We start from the raw sequence: 17,423 nt of genomic DNA on the forward strand, positions 1-17,423 counted from the left end.
ATGTGTACATCTCATAACTTTTTTATATTTTTATAGCAGAAGAAGGATGTAGAAGACATAGCAAGTGAAGAAGAATACAATATAGACTACTGTCTCAATAAGATGAGTCATGAAAATATGACTCTATTGCAGCAGATTGGAAGTTCATTCACCGCTATGTTGTTAATTTGACAACAACCTCATTTTTTTGAATTTGGTGAAGAAGAGATTTTACTCCTCTTGAATCCTAAGAAGAGATTTTACTCCTCTTGAAAGAGGTTAATGTCAAAGTCATTACAACCATTCTTAGGTTTGATGCAGCCTTTTCCTTGGCTTTATACTTTGCTTATTTTGATTAAACCCAAGAAGCTAATACTTTTTTTTATTATATAGTAATGTTATAGCAAATTTTCCTCAAAATATACAAAGAGTTTCATATATGCTCGATCCTCTTATTTCGGAAGTGCTTAGCAACAAAGAAGAAACCATAGAGGATGTTTGCAAGTGGTTGAAGCACGTTCCTATGAATGAGGCACGAGTTATCTTTACAGCATATTATGAGAAGTAAGCATCAAACCCTACTTGTTTTTTCTATTGCGTTGCTAGAATTGTCTCAAACACAGTAATTATTCTTTATTGATAATGCAGCTCACATTGGAGTTTGGTGGTCATGGACATCTTTGTTAAGAAGTGCTTCTTTGCCAACTCAATGACATCCATCCATGGCACTGTGTTAGAGTAAGTATAGACTACACTTGTTGTCACTTCTTGACATGTAGATTGATATGCAATGCACATATTCACTGTTGTTATATGTTTTGATGTGCAGATCGGCTCGAAAGTTAGTAGGTGCTATCGACACAGTAATGCAGCAATGTGACTTGGCACAACAAATAGAGTATATAACATGTCAGGTATCACATCAAGAGGATAGCCACATCTATAATTGTGGATGGAGGGTGGGTTACAATTGCTTTTTGGTACTTGGTCAAATTTTTGAGATACAAAATGACACCACACTGTCAACATATACAGACTTGCATCTCTATGCGTTTATAACATGTACCATTCGAGCAATGATTAAGGGAAACATTATGGACCCTCCCACAAGTGAAATAGATAATGGCTCAGAGGAGTGCGAAATGAATGCCGTCAAAGAGTCAAAGGGGATAGAAGACCTCAACTCTACAAACATGGCTTCATTGGAAGAATTGGGAAGCTCTTTTAATGTTAGGGTTATGATTCAACATAGACCTCAGTATCTTGAATTTGGGGGAGAGGAGATTTCAATCCTCTCTAGAGCTTCAAATGAGGTCAATAACAACGTTATGATGGCCATTCTCAGGTTTGATACAAACTTTTTCTCTGCTTGATAATTCAATATTTTGATTAAATCTAATAAGCTAATATTCATTTATTTGTTGGTACAGTATAGTTATCTCACGATTTTGTAGAGCCGTGCAAAACCGTGTGTATATGTTAGATTCCCTCCTTTCTCCTATACTTAGCGATAGGAGAAAGATGATAGCCAATGTTTGTAAATGGTTACAGCCTTTACATTTACATGGCATGCGAGTCCTATTTATGGCATATCACGAGATGTAAGTATCATGGCAACCTTTATTTTCATCTTATACTAGCAACATTGTGTTAAATAATAATGGTTCTTAATTATTCGTGTAGGGAACATTGGAGTTTGGTGGTTTGGGACCTTTAAGACAACTATTGTTGGTTTCTCAACTCAATTGTAGGCTTTCATGGCTCAATGCAAACGTAAGTATTCTATTAATCTATTGTTACTTCTATATTATGTACCTTATGTAATAGACACACTAAGTTTTTTTAATATGTCATGATGAGCAGGTCGATTGAGAAGTTGGTATCTGCTATCAGAGAAACAGGATAGTACAAAGACTCGCTAGACTTCCAAAAGCGTTTAGTAGTAGAGCAGGAAGATGGGCATAGTTGTGGGTGGAGAGTTGCTTATAACTGCATGTTGATTTTCAAAGAAATTTTCTCACTTAAGCCACAGGTCTCATCGGAAGACTCTTTGGAGCTCAAATATTCAGAGGAGGATATACAATTGTTTAGGGCTGAAATCATTCGAGACCTCATTGCTACCATTAGAATACAATAATGTGCAACTGAAGCAATATCAGAGCTTGCATTTAAGGAAGAGGAGACTGAGTCTACTGTGAAAGCACTGCACACTACAGAAGAAGTAGAGACTTAGTGTACACCTACAGCACCATAGCCTCCACTGGAAGCATCAGAAGAGTTGCCACAGCCTCCGCTTGCATTTAAGGGGGAAGAGGATACTGAGTCTACTCCGAAAGCACTACATACTACAGAAGAAGTAGAGATTGAGTGTACATCTAGAGCACCACAACCTCCATTGGAATCATCAAAAGAGTTGCCACAGTCTCCACTAGAAGCATCAGAAGAGTTGTGATGCATGTATGATGTTGTGTTTGTATATATGCATGAGGAGCATATTCTCATGATATTGTTTATTCCGTGAATATTATGGTTGACATTTATTTGTTGCAATGTATGAATCATGATGTAGTTTTTGTTGATTATACACCAATTTGTGACTTATTACTTAAGTGGCATTTAGTCATGATATTTATATATTATTTCATGCACACAATTTTATGATATGAATGTGTGATGATGTGATTATTTGGAAATATAACCTTATGTGATGAGAATTTTGATATGAATATGTGATGATGTAATATTTGTAATATATTTCACTCCAAAGTATCAATTCCCAATGCTCCACTCACTTAAAGTAGAGCATTCCCAATGCTCTGCAAAATTTTATTTAGTTGGACAGTCTCCACTCACTTAAAGTAGAGCATTCCCAATGCTTCTCTCACTTTATTCCAACCCTTATCCTTATCATAGCGAACACATCCTACCTTAGTGCACTTGTATTCTTCCATCCTAGTCCTTCCACAAACACTCTCTTATTTCTTACATCCTAGTCCTTCTGATTAACTTGTATTCGTCTTTCACTTTACGTCTTCCCTCACTTTCTATCACTCTTCAAGAAGGACAGCTCACTATGCATCCCTCGCTATCGCTCCCTCACTCTCCTTATCCCACTTTCCCTCTAAGACAGTGACTAGTTACTACCCGACTTCATTTACTGAACTCAAATTCTGTCTTAGATCCCTTTTGTATGGACCAATGAAGGGAAAATCATTCGAGGAGGATATGTTATGCACATGGCTACTTGATATGAACTCAGCAGAAGAGGTGAATATCCGTAGCTTTCTTTTTCGCTTCTTTTAATCATGTACTTCTTATGCTAACGAGTTAAATTTTCGTACAGGATATGGCGGTGGCTAGAAGCTGGATTGAAAAAAATGGTGAAGATGAGGAAAGCCAAGAGAGAAAAGAAGAGTTGTTGAATGCTTACAAGTCGGCAGAAGATTTGAAACAGGTTGTGAGGAGAGTCTGTGAGGAGATTTGGGATGCCACCAGCCCTGGTTACGCATGGCCTGCAAGTTTAAAGTCTGCTTGTTTTCATGAAGCCAATGCCATAGTAGGCACTTTTGAGGACATATGCTCTCTCTAATGACTTAATGGTCAAGTGATGGAAATTTAATTCCATAGAGACTTATGTGTTTTCTAAAGTAACTGTAATAGACAAGAAATGAAACTACAATTCCACAAAGACTTTTTAGTTCTCTAATGTAAAGTTATAATAGACAAGAGAGACAAAGATGAGACCTTCTAGGCTGAGCTAATGGAAGGTGTTTTTTAACACCATATGGCTTTGAGTTATATGATCTACTTCTTGTACAAATGTGTCATGCTTTTTTTTAAATGTACTCTAGTTTTAATAACATGTCACGCCATTTTTTCTAATTTGATTTTTAAAATCTTACTTTTTGTCTCTTTTAACAATGTGATGTCCTCTTTTTTTAATGTACTCTAGTTTTAATAACATGTCATGTCATTTTTTCTAATTTGATTTTTTAAAATCTTACTTTTTGACTCAAATTTTTGTTTTATAAGAGCCTCTTTTTTTTAAATGCTTTATCCAAAATTATCTCACAAAACGAATTTGGACAGTGCACGAGTCCAAAATTAATGAAATAGGTGTTGGACTTGTAGTGTCCTCTAGCAGTGGTTCACATACTTTGCCATGGACAGGCAGATTGAGATCAGGAGAATCTCCTCAAAGCAATACAGATAGTGGTATGCAAGTATCATGAAAGGGAAAAGAGAAAGTAGATCAGCCCATGGTTGATGTGAATGCAGGTCACTCTTATGTGGATGGTGGATCCAGTGGCTCAGAACAGAGCCTTGATGATGTGAGTTGGGTATTCCTTCTGTTGTTACACCTGGAGTAAGGAAGACAAGGGATATTTTGAGAGCACCTGGTAGTGAGCCTATTTTACGCAGGTCTACTAGAGTTAAGTATCCCATGGATAGGCTGAAATATGATGGATTTACAGCCATTCACTATGCCTGGTCAAAGTGATACATGAACCAGAACCCACTTCTTTTGAGCAAGCCATGGGAAAAGAAAAATGGGAGAAAGCCATGGATGAAGAAATGGATGCCTTGGAAGCAAATGCTACATGGGAATTGGTGCCTTTGCCTAAAGACAAGAATGCAATTGGCTGCAAGTGGGTTTATAAGGTAAAGCACAGTGCAAATGGTTTTGTGAATAGATACAAGGCAAGATTAGTTGTCAAGGGGTATGCACAGACATATGGCATTGATTATGAAGAAACATTCAGTCCGGTTGTAAGGATGGCAACCGTAAGAGCAGTCATTGCTATGGCTGCATCAAAGGGATGGTCTTTACATCAGATGGATGTAAAGAAGGCTTTCTTGCATGGTGATTTGCAAGAAGAGGTCTATATGGAGCAGCCACCAGGTCATGTTCATGCTGTTCATCCTGAGTTTGTTTGTAAGTTGAAGAAAGCTTTGTATGGCTTGAAGCAAGCACCCATAGCATGGTCTGATAAGATAGGACGATATCTTGTCACTATTGGCTTTCAAATTTCCAAGGCACATTTCTCACTTTATGTGAGAAAAACAAAGAAAGGCATTATGCTACTTGTCATTTATGTTGATGATTTGATCATCACAGGTGATAGTGATGAAGATATCCTTCATGTGAAAATGCTATTGAAGCAGAAGTTTGAGATGAAGGATTTGGGAGAGCTGCATTACTTCTTGGGCATTGAGGTGATTAGATCCACAAGTGGGATATGGCTCTTGCAGAGGCAGTATGGATTAGACATGCTGTCCAAATATGGGATAACAGGCTGTAAGCCTATTTCAGTTCCTTTGGAGCAGAATGTGAAGTTGAGCGCAGATGCAGGTGAGCTTCTGGAAGACCCTACTATGTACAGATGCATAGTAGGAAGTTTGATTTATATGACTATTACCAGGCTAGATTTGAGCTATGTTGTTGGGTTGGTAAGTCAATTTATGCAGGCTCCAAGGAAACCGCATTTGGATGCGGCTAGATGCATACTGAGGTATGTGAAGTCCACATTGTAGTATGGACTATTTTATGAGACTGGGGTTCAGATATAGTTGCATGGATACACTGATGCTGATTGGGCTGATAGTATTTCTGATAGACGATCTACCAGTGGATATGTGTTCTCTTTTGGGAGTACTGCAGTCACTTGGAGCAACAAGAAACAGCCTACAGTTGCCTTGTCAAGCACAGAGGCTGAGTTCAAGGGTGCAACAATGGCTGCATGTGAGGCAACTTGGTTGTGTAAGCTACTTTATGATATGCATCAGGGCCGGTTGTCATTTATTGTGACAACATGAGCGATATACACTTGGCAAATAACCCAGTCTATCATGCTAGAACAAAGCACATTGAGGTGCATTATCATTATGTGCAGGAAAAGGTTCTAGTAGGTTGTATTGATCTAGTTTATGTCAGCACAGAGGATCAGGTAGCTGACATATTCATGAAGGCATTGGGTGCAAAGAAGCTGCGCAAGTTCAGAGACCTGGTTAGTGTGCAGGAATTGGGATTGAGCTCAAGGGGGAGTGTTGAGATATCAAGCTCTACTCATGATATGCCAGGGTGACCATTGTGCATTTATGTCACCAACTTGTGAGCTGCAGATGCAGTTGGTACACTGCCCATGAATAATAGCTGGATGACAGCTATCTTTATGTACTCTAGTTAGTGGCTCAGTTAGTATGCCACCTAGGTTAGCTGAGTTTGGTTTGAGACCCACATATAGGATTCACCTATTCCTTTTGTACTTAGAGAGAGTTCTTTTGGCTTTCACAACTAAGAAGAGGAAAACTATTTTCAGCCTCCACCTTTGTGTGTATTCCCCCATTGTGTATGTGAGAAAGCTGCAAGTGAGACTCCTTACTTCTCTCCCACTCTCTTCATAGGTGTAGCAGCTTCTCAGCAGCAAAACCCATTCGAAATAATGCTACTTCCCACCCATCATTCAGTAAATTCTTTGTCATCTCTAGTATCACATCAGGATGCATCGGCTGTCTGTAATCCACCATTGATGCATCAAGCTTAACCTTATTGTCCTCAAAGTAATGAAGCTAGAGAGTCCTTAAAGGAATTTTGATTATATTGCCACCACCCTTGGATAAGAAGCACATCAAGAAAGGCTGCAAGACTTGAATGGCAGTGCCTTCCAAGATATTCATATGATTGCGTAGGACTATACCATGGTATACTTTTGAAAGTAAATACCCAAATGCAGATGTCAAACTCGCATACAAGGCATCCCTTTGTGATTGTGTCATGAGCAGGACCAATGTTGATCTTTTCTTATCTGCCATCGGACCTTCTATGATAAACCGCACAAGTTCAACTATCCATAACAATGCAAGGTCTTGCAATTCATCTATGAAAAATACACATGGCTTCTCCCAAACATGACCGCTCATTGTTATGAAATGCTCTGTATCAATGCCATTGATGTATGCAAAATTTGTATCATTCTCTAATAGCAAGATATCATAGGAGAAGCTGAATGGAGAACCATCATGTAAACCACCAATTGCTCTACCTTGGGCAGTGGACTGCAAGGCCTTTTTCTTGATGTCCATATATTCTGTCTCAACAACCTTTGGCATTTTAGCTCTTAGATCCTTTGTTGGTGTGGCATCTACATCCATTGAAGCCAACCACTTTCTAGCCCATGTCTTATTGACAAGGAGTTGACCTAGTCTAAGTGCTTTCTTCTTATCCACATCAATTGACTTGCCAGCTAACTCATCATCAGATTTCAATAAAAACAATAGTGCCAAGAGAGCAGCCTCACTTTGAATCATCCGGGTGACCCCTTCATCCAAGTTGCTATGCTTGCTCTTCTTTCCAAAGAAGCAGTCACCGCTTAAGATCTTCTTGCATACTTCTTCTATTATTGCATCTGGAACAAACCTTAGTGCTCTCCACCAAACAATAGACATCGGTTTCATTATTTCTTTCCTCTGAGTTGCAGTGTGCTCTGGTGCCTCAAAGGATATCTTTCTTGTTTCATATGCTTGGAAAACATCCACGATGCTCTGAAACACTGAGTCCTCACGGAAGACAATGCAAATAACATCCCTGTATCTTGCAATGGTGGTGTTCAGATCCTTTGCCTCAACCTTATTACTTGGTATGCCTTGCGTATTGCTTACAACACCTTTTAAGCATTTATAGAACCGAGTCCTCTTTGCCATGTACTCAGATTTAGGTCTCTTGCCCTTCACTGTTTGTGGCTTTCCATAGCCCACCCATAACTCCCTTGCCTTTATCAGGATCTCAAAAAGAGAAGAGCTTTTTTTCAACCTAAATGGAGCAGAATTCAGCCTTTTTGATTCTAGAATGTACTTCGAGTCATCGTTAAATATGCATACATGACAAATGACCCGTTGAAACTTTTCCATCCACTCCATCTGTGGCAAGTTTCCTTTTCTTCCCTCATCAAGGGCAATCCTACAAGCTTCACAAAAGTGTTGCCCATCAATGGGCTCAAACCTGCATCTTTCCAGCATGTATCTCTTCTCGATGTCAGTCCCATATCGGCTTTGGTACAAAGCCTCTTCACGAACAAAGTCACTCCTTCTAAAGTTCTCAAAAGCATCAAGAAAGTCCATGCACTTTTGAAATGTGACATCAGGCAATGTAGGATCATCTTCTTAAAGTCTCTTAAATGCCATAGGATGAAGAGTGATATTAGTGGCAACTAGAGTTCTTGTTTTCCTCGTATCTTCATATAATTTGCATGCAAATGTCTTATCTAGCTTTCTTTAATTTGTGAACAACGAAGCTCGATTAATAAGCATTGTGGCCATGCTGAATTGTGAAAATCCCCAAATGTACCCCTCATCCTTTGGAGGATGTAAGTCTACCACACTTATAGAAAAGTCTGCGAGACTTGTATCTTCTTCTTGCAGATCCTCCTGATCATCACTATCCAATTTTTCACCTGGTTTTAAATAAGATGCACTTGAACGATCTGCACGTGGAGTAGAAGTTATTTTGGCTCTCTTTCTGGTAATAGTTGTGGAACTTGAATCTGCTCCACGATCACTCCTTCTTGTTCCCATAGCTGCAGCAGTCGATGGTATAGGTATAGTTGGAGATACTGTAGTTACTGCCACAGATATTCTAGTTACTCTTGTCGGAGATACCGTAGTTATCGCCACAGATATTGGCGGTACAACTTGAGAGCTACATGTTATAAATGGTGTTCTTACTGCTACTGAAGGTAAAACACCACCACTTGGAAATGCATCCCACATTTTCTTCAATGCTTCCAAGGCACTAAGTAATTCTTGGGATCCCTTAATTGAATCTGGTAAGGGCTTCAAGAAGTGCTTGTGCGTAACTCGTAACTTGTAGACCACATCGTCATTCTTTCCTTTGCACACAACTTCTATCAAATTGTTTTCTTTAATGTTGATGGTTGAGACCATGCCACCATTTCTTACTGCCTCTGGAGAATATTTCACGCTTGATACATTCTCGGTAGTGATCACCAAAAAATACTTTGATTTACGCTCCATAAAATACCAAGCATGTTCAAGATATTTGAAAGACACCTTGAAACCAAAACTCGAAGCCATAGTTTTCTACAAAGCAATCAAAAACAAAAAATGAGAATTACCATGATTTTCAAACTGAAAATATTAAAAAAATTACTAATTAAATGTTTAAATATTAAAATTTAAAAATTAATTAAAATTTTAAAAGTTCAAATATATTTTTTAAAATATAGTTTATTAAAATTTCAAAAGTTCAAATATATTTTTATATTTTCAGATACTTTTTTTATCTAATATTTTTTTACATAAATAATTTAATTCAAAATATTTTATAAACATAGAATAAAAAATTAATTTAAATTTTCTAAAATTTTATTAGATTTTTTTAAAATTTATTTATTTTTATTTATATATCTATATATTTAAAATTGAATTTAATTTTAATTAATTAATTAATTAATTAATTTTTAATTTTTAATTTAAATATAATATAATATATTTATTTTTTAAATTTATTTTATTTATTTAAATTATTTAAATTTAAATTTATTTTATTATTTTTTTTATTTTTTTAATTTTAATTTTTATTTAAATTTAATATAATATAATTTATTTTTTAAATTTATTTAATTTAAAATATTTTTTAATTTAATTTAATTTAATTTATTTAAATCATTTAAATTTATTTATTGATTTAAAATTAAAAATTTTTTCGTGTGTGTGTGTGTGCTTTTTTTGAGGCCCAAAGGGCACCCACTTAAGGAAGGGGTTAATCCCCTCCCCTAAGGCCCTTGTGAGCGCCTTGTTGCGCGCGCAACAGGGGTCTTAAGGGGCCTTAGGGGAGGGGATTAACCCTCCCTCCTAACCTGTTGGGCGCAATAGGTTGGGGGGGATAATCCCCCCTCTTCGCTTCCCTGCCTCCCGCCTCCCCGCTTCCCTGACTCTCGCCTCCCCCCTCTCGCCTCCCCACCTTCGCCTCCCTCGTCCCCCCTCCCGCCTCCCCGCCTTTGCCTTCCCCTCCCCGCCTTCGCCTCCCTCCTCGCGCCTCCCCTCTCGCGCCTCCCCTTTTGCCTCCCCCCTCATGCCTCCTCCTTCGCCTCCCCCTCACGCCTCCTCCTTCGCCTCCATCCTGTTGTTCTCCACCCCCCTGCCTCTACCTCTCCTCCCCAAAACCAATCCCTATCTCCTCACTCCCCCAAAAAAAAAGCCCTTCCGTATCTCTGCTCCCAGCCTCCCCGCTCCCAAAAAAAAGATTAAAAAAAAGGATCGAAGGGGAAGGGGAGGGAGGGAGAGGATGCAGGAGAAGAGGGGAGGGGGAAGCGAGAGGAGAGGGGAAGGGAGGAGAGGGGAGGGGGAAGTGAGAGGAGAGGGAAGGGAGGAGGAGAGGGGAAGAAGGGGAAGCGGGAGGAGAGGGGAAGGAGGAGAGCGGGAGGAGAGGGGAAGGGAGGGGAGCGGAGGAGAGGGGATGGGGAGCGAGAGGAGAGGGGAAGGGAGGGAGAGAGGGAGTACCTAGGTGGGGAGGTGGTGGAGGAGCTCAAGAAAAGTTATGAGAGAGAATGAGGATAAGTAGAGTTTTATAGAAAATGGATAGCTTTTCGGGCAAGTCAGCTCTTTTAGGTCAAGTCAGCTTTGTTTAGTTTTTTAGTTCTTTTAGGTTTACTATAAGTAGAATGTTTTTCACTCTCTCTTTCATTTAAAGTTCATTCTTTCACACTCCACACTTCTCTCCTCTCATCAACCTATTGCAGGATTCTCAAATTTTTCAAAATGTTGCAAGAGGTGAGTTCATTTCCAATGTATTGCGTATGCAAGAACTTCTAAGAATCAAGTTTTTGTAAATTTGATTTTTTTTCAAATCCGATTCTTTTCTCAAAAACTTGTTGCGTATGCAATAACTTCAAAAAACCATTTTTTGCATTAAATCTTTTTTTCCATAAATTTCCCTCTTTACCTCAAACTCACAACCTATTGTCACAAATTTCTCTTAAATTCAAACTCTCCTAGCCTATTGGCCACGCAACAATTTTTCCAAAAAAAAAATTACAAAACAATCTATTACAAATTTCTCTCTCAACCTCAAAACCACTCAAAACTCCCTACCTATTGCGTACGCAACAACTTCAAAACAAAATTCAACCATAAATCTTTCCAAAAACTCTTCTTATGACACTTTATTAATATGAGAAATCAATTTATAATATTTTTACTCCATAATATAATAAATTTTTATTAACTAATGTTAAAATATAATTTTGCTAAAAACATATATTGTTAATCTATAAATTAATATAAATATTATATAAATACATTAATTAAAAAAATATAACAATAAAAATATGTGCTTTATATAATACTTATTCTTCAATAGTGAATGTATTTGTAAGGTAGTTCTTAATATGAAAAATCTATTGTTCCACGTGTGTAAGTTCTTAATATGAAAATTCACTTTTAGGAAATTTACACACGTGCTTTTAGGAATACAGATTAAATTTCCAGATAAATTTGTAAGGTAGTTCTTAATATGAAAAATCTCTTTTATAGGAATCTGTGTATATTAAATTTCTAGATCCTAACCCTAGATTCTAAACTCTAAGTTCATGACCTTATACACTAAACCCTAAACCCTAAATCCTAAATCTTAAAACAATAATCATAAACCCTAAACCCTAAATGCTAAATCCTAAATCCTTAACCCTAAGCCCTAAATCTTAAATCCTAAACCCTAAATCCTAAATCCTTAGCCCTAAACCCTAAACCCTAAAACCATAATTATAAACCCAAAACCCTAAACACTAAATCGTAAATCTTAAGTCCTAAATCCTTAACCCTAGATTCTAAACCCTAAATCCTAAACCCTAACCCTAAAATTCAACCAAAATTTAATGATTTTTTCAATTTGTGCAATAGGTTTGATATATCTCCCAACCTGTTGCAAGTGGAACAAGTTAATGGTGCACCCAACCTATTGCAAAAATCAAGGAATTTTCTTGATTTATGCAACAGGCAACCTGTTGCACCAATCAAGAAAATTCTTGATTTGTGCAACAGGTTGGATATACCCCCCAATCTATTGCTCAAGCAACATGTTTCTTGATTTGTGCAATAGGTTGGATATACCCCCGAACCTGTTGCTCAAGCAACAGGTTTGGGGATATATCCAACCTGTTGCACAAATCAAAAAAATTAATTAAATTTTGGTTGTATTTTAGGGTTAGGGTTTAGGGTTTAGGGTTAAGGGTTAAGGATTTAGGGTTTAGGATTTAGTGTTTTGGGTTTAGGGTTTAGGATTTGGTGTTTAGGAGTTTAGGATTTAGGCTTTAGGGTTTAGGGATTAAATGTTTAAAGTTTAGGATTTACGGTGGTTAAGATGTTTTGGTATTAATTGTTTAAAGTTTAAAGTAATTATAAGCTCAATGATTATTTATTGTGTCTTTTTTTGAGTTGCTAATCGATTTTTGTACATAAAACAGGTATTCATTTTAACAGAGGGTATGGATGTGGTGTTATATAAGAAGAATGAAGTGGTGGCTTTTGGACGAATTCATAGTCTTGATCCTATGAATGTGTGTCATATCCAATGTGGTGGTGAGAGAAGATGTGTAGTGATAATCACCAATGTTGTAAATCATGAAGTACATTTAAAATATCTACATGGAGACTTTGAAACATTGGGAGATATTTTACAATGTGACATATTTGATATGCAAGCACACAGAATGCTCTGGGACCAAGACAAAATTGTTCAAAAGACGTACTTTCAAGATATCAAGAAAACTTATTTTGAGGGGGAAAAAGTAGAGATGTTATCTTGCTCTAGAGAAGTTTTAGCAATTGGCAACTTTAAGGGCTATGCTCAGAGTTTTCTCTGTATAGTGGAGATAATTAAGTTGACTAGTGCAGGTGTCATTCAAAATGCAATGGATAGTACTTCACATCTAGACATCCATAATACTACGTCTCATTTGCAAGTTCATAGTACTTGTAAATGGGGGTTAGCTTTCTTGAAATCAAGTTCGCCCAAGACAGTTTCCTTCAATGTCATGGAAGACACAATAGAATATTATCAGAAGAAAAGGACTATAACACAAATGGGATCCTAAGAAGCTATAGTTGTGATCAAGAGTATCATAGTGGCATGCTCACATGTATTATGGACATTATAGTAACAGATGTTGATGCAGAAAAGGTATCTTGTGTTGCAAGTGACTCAAATATACTCACTGGTATAGAAGACTTGTCTTGTGTTCCAAGTGACTTGAATAGGCTCATTGGTATAGAATACTTGTCATGTGTTGTAAGTGACTTGAACAGGCTCACTGGTATAAAAGACTTGTCCTGTGTTGCAAGTGACTCGAACAAGCTCACTGGTATAGAAGACTCTGTGTTGCAAGTGACTCAAACATGCTTACTGATATAGTAGACTTGTCTTGTGTTGAGAATAATAAGATGGGACCACAAAGAAAAATACATGCAAAGATCGATGGGATAGGTGATGCAATAACAGGAATTGATGATATTAGTGACAATGATCATGATGTTACCACTCGAATGCAGGGCAAAGGGGGCAGAGAATCTAAGACTTGTCATGTTGTTCGTAATATTGTTGCTAGCATGCCAGAGAATATAGATGGAAAAATCTTGAGTTACAAAGGAGAAAGAGTTTGACCACAAAATTCAAGAGGCATTGGCAACAAATTGACATAAATGAACATGTCTACCAGATTGCCATTTCCAAGATATTATAAGGCATCAAATAATTCTCAAGCCCACATAGCATTTGATTATAGAGATGAAGATTTAAGGGAAAAGGATTCCAGGTTTGATGGTCTTACAACTAGAAAACGCAAGACACTATTTACAAAAAGAAAGTATATGAGTGTGAAGAGGCGAAGAATCATGGCATTAATTCTAGAACCAAGGAGACATGTAATGTTTTATGCGAGTTTGTTGCAAGAGACTTTGCATTAGAAAAGTTGGGAAAGATGATTGTGCAGCCATACGCCTTGGTATTTGGAGTAAGACAATGCCTAATAGACATAACTATCTTCTTCACTCCTTCTTCAAGAGTTTTCATGCTTTCTTCATCAAGGCACTAATCAATATTTGAGCACAAGACACTGTAAACCTAGATTGAAACCCATGGTTAATGGGAGACCCATTTGTAATCGAGGATATCAATGGTTAACTGGACTATCACATGGCACATACTGAACCATCTGGGTAGAGGTGAAAGAAAAAGTGGTTCATACAATTCATGGAAATACCTACAAGCTTAAATGCCATGGAAGCACTATAAATGCAACTGCAACATTAAAGCAAGTTCTCGAAGACCATGCATTACCACAGCCTCATCTTCAACAAACAATGCTAGATAGATGTGTCGAATGTCAACAACATCTTCCTTTGGGAATGACAAAGAAGGTGGTTCTAGAAACTGTCAATAAAACTTTACAAGACAGAGACGAGAGCATGATTTCACAGTCAACCTTGTACAAAATTTGGCATAGAGATTTTTGCCATGTCAAGACACCATCAAAGCAAAGGATATCAAAATGTAAGACATCTGATGAATTAAAAAATGCCATTGAACATAGTAAATGTGAGCAGCAGTGAGGAAGATATATTAAATGGCGATCAATCCATTCACATCATGTGCAAGATGCTCGAAAGTTGTATACTTCTTGGAGAGAGGAAGCTATTTCACATGTCGATAAGTCCATGTGCATCACCATTGATGGCATGGACCATAATACAACAACTTTGCCACGATATAGACAATCCCACTAGCATTGAAGGGCAAACATGGACTAAAAACACACTTGTGTGGAGTATTAGTACATGGATACCGAATCTTTTGTGATGTATGGATTGATAGTTTGCATGACCATGATAGTAACCAGATTGTTACATCAATCATGAAAGCAATAAGAAAGGTCAGAGATGCTCACGGATGTTTACCTAACACATTGCGAATACAAGCTGATAATTGTTGGAGAGAGAACAAGAATAAATATATATTCAATGCTTTATGCTCTATGCTGGTTGGTTTAAAAATATTTAAAGAAGTGGAAGTTGACTTTCTTCTTGTCGGCCATACACATGAAGACGTAGATCAAATCTTTAGTGTTATCTCTGGTGAGTTGAAGTCAATGGATGTTTCGATAATGGAGGATATGCTATTTTGAATTGGGAAAAAAATTGGAGGGTCTCGCAAGTAAGAATCAAAAGTGGCTATCTTAGAGAGGATGGTAGATTGGAGAGCATTCATAGAGCCACATTTACAAACAGGATATGATGCCCTAATAGGACACACAAATCCACACTACTTTTGGTTTCAGATGCATAACAATATTCCAATGATGCAATGGAAGCACTACTCATTAGATGGAGATCATTTATGGAGTGAGTCAATTGCTTTATTACAACAAATAATTCCATTGGAGGAAACTAGATTTGTTCTTGCAAAAAACAAATCACTTGACATAGATGAAATGAAAGGCTTGAAAGCCTTCATTGAACATCTTCAAAGTATGATGCAGAAATATCCTAAGCAATCAACTAAGAATTTGGAGACAATTAAATCAACTGAAGCACTTATCCAACCTTTAGAAAGACAAGAAAACTTAATGAGCATTGAATACTGTGAATCCTTTTGGCCGGAACAAGCTAGGTTACCAAGTTTTCCTTTGGATATAAATATGTTAGTAGATATGGAAGAAGTAGAGGAATGCCTTTTACCTCGAAAATATTGTGGCAGGAAGGGAGACAAACCCCTACCAGAGTTTATACCATCTAATGAGATTAAAGAGGGTCTATTTGTTGCAGTTTGGGCATCTGATCAAGGTTTAGAGGTGGATGACCAAGGTGGCCCAATTTGGGTTGCAAAGGTTGCTAAGATAGAAAGGGATGACAAGGGAACTAATAACATTCACAGCTTTATGGTACGAACCAAAGCCATTGAAAAATCTCTCAAGAAGATATACAATAAAACAACTCTATGAGGGATGCTTGCAAAAGAAATGTGAATGGGTTTCAAATAATGAGAGATTAACAAAGGTAGAAGTCAGTAGCATTATTCATTGCTAGAAATCGAGGACATGAAGTTTTAAAAATAAGCATGGATACAATGTTGAAAAATGTATCACAATCCCTGATCCAAGTCGTGTCCATATTAAACATCATTTGGCAAGACTTGACCCATCAAGTGCAAATACATTACATGAATCTGATGACTCTGAACAAGATTCAGATGCATAAGATAATGTTTTGAATGCTTTTTTCCATACAAATGGTGTATCTATACACCACCAATAAGATAATGTATTATATGGTTTGTTTTAAAAAAAAAGGGTGTATCTATACACCACTTATATATTGAATTCAACAAACCCTTTTTTTTCAAAAAAATGGTTTATCTATACACCACTTGTATGTTGAATTCAACAAACTCTTTTCATATCGTGTCATATTTTCACTTCATAGTGTTAAAATTGAACTAGAGTTAGGAGACTACTATTATTATTATTATAGTTATTGGATGGGGGCACCATGCACAAGTTTGGGAATTATAGCTTCATTGTGCAAGGGAGGAGAGGCGAATGAAGTTCAAAGTGGACAAGCGGCCATGGAGCCATGTCCATAGGCCAGTGCAGGGTTCCCCAAAGATTAAGAGACACAAAAAATCAGGCGTGAAGGCACTTCAAGAGATCCGCAAGTTCCAAACCACTGTGGACAATCTCATTCCACCCTTCCAGTGTGTTGTACGTGAAATAGCACAACATTACAAGGATGATGTGTTTCACTTCAGGCGCTATGGGAGCAATTCAGGAGGCAACGGAGTAGATGACAGTAGGTCTTTTTGAAGACGCAAACTTATGTGCTATCCATGCCAAAAGAGTAATAGTGATGGACAAGGACCTTGCACTCGCCAAGCGCATCCGCTCCGATCCCTCCCTGAGGCCCTGGATGTTGTTTAGGTTCATTTCGTGTAATTTGAATCATTTTGTAAATATTTGCCCTTTGAAGCCAATGAATAAAATATATTTTTATGTTCTATTACTGTTCCCATGTTATTATACATGTTATGTGATGCTTTCCATCAGTTTATGCAAGTTCAGTCTGAATTTAAGTGGTCAAATGATGTTTTTTTGTCTTGGCGCAGAAGGGAAAAGTGTTCGACATTGTGCAGGGAGCTCAAAACCCTCTATGGTGCATATGGAGCCTATTTGACTTGGAAAACAGGCTCCATATGCGCCATAGAGGGTTTTGACCTTTTTGAGCTCCCTACACGATGCCAAACACTTTTCCCTTCTGCGCCAAGGTGAGATTCTTACTGGATTGATCACAAATGACCATTATAGTGCAAAACTTTATTTGATAGCATGCTTTTGAACAGAATAGTGAATGAAAATATTAATGCCAGCAAAAAGTAAAGT

Source organism: Dipteris shenzhenensis, chromosome 5 (assembly GCF_047967505.1).
Source record: "Dipteris shenzhenensis isolate YYH24624 ecotype China chromosome 5, Dip_SZ_1.0, whole genome shotgun sequence".
In the NCBI taxonomy this organism is placed as follows: Eukaryota; Viridiplantae; Streptophyta; class Polypodiopsida; order Gleicheniales; family Dipteridaceae; genus Dipteris; species Dipteris shenzhenensis.